Below are 3,434 nucleotides of genomic sequence, written 5' to 3'. Positions count from 1 at the left end.
TAGGGGTGTTATGTTAGGGTTAGCATGACCACGCCTCGATATCTGAGGTGTTTCAGCCGTAGGGGTGTTATGTTAGGGTTAGCATGAACACGACTCGATATCTGAGGTGTTTCAGCCGTAGGGGTGTTATGTTAGGGTTAGCATGAACACGACTCGATATCTGAGGTGTTTCAGCCGTAGGGGTGTTATGTTAGGGTTAGCATGAACACGAGTCGATATCTGAGGTGTTTCAACCGTAGGGGTGTTATAATGTAAAAGTTAATTTCACTATTCATTGCTAAGCGGAAGCCCAAGCGTTGGCGGTGGACGGTGTTGTCTAGCTGCTTTCCCTCTAGTCTATCAATTTAAAATTAGGGACGGCTGGCGCAGATAAGCCTCGAGTAGCTTTGAGCGAAATTCAACAAACAAACACAAAATACCACGAATATACATGCACAAAGCATAGATTTTGTTGTTGTTGTTATTAATTTCACCAAGTTTATCATTTTTTTAACAACAAGAAGAACAACTAAATCATCTGCAGAAAATATACTCAACAAAATATAGTATATATTCTGGAGTTGGTACACGTCTTTTTGTGTCTACGTGTTTTAAAAAGTGATGCAGTGTTTATTATAATTTGTAGACGACGTCTGTTGGCTACTTCTTGCTATCCACAGCTTCAATTTGTACACACGTTTGTTGCCAACCGTCGTTATTGGTTTGTTTGCTTGATGCTCTTTTATCGTACCGATACCAATACTTTTAATCAGTATTGTCACCACGTCATCACCGTTTGTTTCCAAGCGCCACGCTGGTGCCAGTCGTTATTGCTTTATTAAACGTGCTAAAGGTATAAAGTCGGTTAATTTCACGTTTAATATATATATATAGCTTGCAAACGGAAAGCTTAATAAAATATTTTTTTTGCTAGGTTTTTTTTTGTGCTGTATTCTGTACTTACAAGAATACACATTCCATCAATTTTTACAAGAAAATAGACTTCATTATACATTTCTTATCTCTTTTCTGTGTTTACAAGCTGAGTAGCACTATACTTGCTACTTGAAATAAATTAAATAAAGACAGAATTGTATAACTTAGTATCGATGTAACGATAGTAACGATGGGCAAGTATCAGAACCACATTTCGAAATTATTTTGCGTTTTTTTTATCACTCTTCTGAAGGGTATGTAACATCCCTTTCCAATGCTAAATATTTATACACTCGTATTATAAAAATGTGCTCATTAAGAATTTAGAAATTAGAATTTCCAAGACGAGGATACCCCTTGTGCCTAATGAAATTACAAAACATAGGAATATGTATTAACATGGGGCACCAAGACCATCCAAAAAGTCGTACATCAGACGTTGTAAGCAGGTGAGGATCCACGAACACAAACTGTTCCCCGGTGGGACAGCGGTAAGTCTTCAGATTTACAACGCTAAAATCAGGGGTTCGATTCCTTTCGGTGGACACAGCAGATAGCCCGATGTGGTTTTGCTGTAACAAAACACACGAACACAAATTAAGGACAACTATGTGTAGGCAGTCGTTGTGTAGCCTTGCGCAAAAAATTATAAAACAAGCATACGAAATGTCGTAAATAATAAAAAAAAGAAAAACATATACGAGCTTGTACAGATTTTAGAAGCTGCGCGTTCGTTAACTATAGAAAAAAAAAAGAAACATATAAAAAAAATGTGGAAATTTGAAATTATATATCTACGTGATATTTTGATACGAGCATATTTTTCAGTTCATCTAATAGAAAGGTTCATTTTTCTGGCACGAGTTCTTACATTTAACAGGCCGAATCATTCTTTAGAATCTTTACATTTCAGAGAGATATTACAGAACTATGTAGTTCCCAGTGGGTTCTTTTTCTGTATAAGCTTCACACAAAGACTGATTCAATAGCTTGGTCTACGTTGAAAGGTATCATAATATTTCTGACAACGTGCACAAAATACGTCAGAAAGGAAAACTGGGATAAGAATTCAGTGTATTTCAGTGGTCTTGTATATGCCGCAAGGGTTACGTGGTCTGAATTGAATATTTGAAAGGGTGCTTTGGAAACAGTGTGATAGTGAAATTGAAAAGTTTATTTAAAAAATGCCTCTCTCAACTCGTCAATTTCAGAAAAAAAAAGAACAATTCTTGCCAAAGTAGCCCACAGTGAGGCGCTTCTACAAGACGCTTGGGATCGGCAAATTTCATTGTTTGGTCACCTGCAGGTATCGCTAAAGGTTTGTACTATGCCACATCGGTTACCAGAAGAGATATAAAACTATCACAGGAATCCATGAAGTAATTATCGTCATAGCTTACAAGTGCCATCGTCATAGCTTACAAGTGCCAGACTCTCACGATGGAAGGGAGAAATAATATATACATCTCCGTTTCTCTTGTTCTCTGTTTCGAACGTTAGTAGATGCGGGTTTCAAGTTAGAAAATAAATAGAACTTAGAGAAAATTAAATTTATATTCATATTATTTTTTGACAGATTTTCATCTTTTGATTTTTTTTTGTTTACCCACGAAACAGTTTAGTATTTAGGTACACCGATACTTAACAGGTTTTTGTTTGTTTATTTGTTTTAACGCAATACCACATTGGCTGTTTGCGCTCTGTCCACCGTGAGGAATCCAAACGTGGATTTTTAACGTTGTAAGTTCGCAAACTTACCGCTGACTCACCAGGGGGGACATCTGAAAGATGTAGTGAAACGTTTCTGCAAAACGAAAGAAAGAACGAAGACAGAATTTTCTGAAAGTTTGTTTTTTGTTGTTTTTTTTTTAATTTCGCGCAAAGCTACACGAGGGCTATCTGCGCTAGACGTCCTTAATTTAGCAGTGTAAGACTAGAGGGAAGGCAGCTAGTCATCACCACCCAATGCCAACTCTTGGGCTACTCTTTTACTAACGAATAGTGGGATTGATCCTCACATTATAACGCCCCTACGGCTGAAAGGACAGGCATGTTTGGTGTGGCGGGGGATTCGAACCCGCGGCCCGCAGATTTCGAGTCGAGCGCCCTAACCACCTGGCCATGTACGCATATGAATTCGATCTTGCTTTATGTAATAAATATCACGGTACTTTTGCCCTTCCATTTATTTGTATTTCATACATACTTAATACGTTTTAATTTTTTATGAAAGAATGCAGTTGTATATATATATATATATTGTGTATCCTGTTCGATCCACGTGTTTCAAAAAAATCATTGCTCCCCCGGTAGGACAGCGGCAAGTATTCAGATTTACAATGCTAAAATCAGGGTGTTCGATTCCCCTCGGTGGACACAGCAGATAGCCAGATGTTGTTTTGCTATAACGAAACACACACACAACAATCGGTGATGAAATTTGTAGGTTCCAAAACATTTGAATAAAGACATGTTTACAGTTGTTACCTTCTTCGAATTAACGAATTGAACAGTATAAA

The sequence above is a fragment of the Limulus polyphemus genome, unplaced genomic scaffold (assembly GCF_000517525.1).
Source record: "Limulus polyphemus unplaced genomic scaffold, Limulus_polyphemus-2.1.2 Scaffold2282, whole genome shotgun sequence".
NCBI classification, from domain to species: domain Eukaryota; kingdom Metazoa; phylum Arthropoda; class Merostomata; order Xiphosura; family Limulidae; genus Limulus; species Limulus polyphemus.
The sequence above is the reverse complement of the archived record's forward strand: the minus strand, read 5'-3'. Positions refer to the sequence as shown.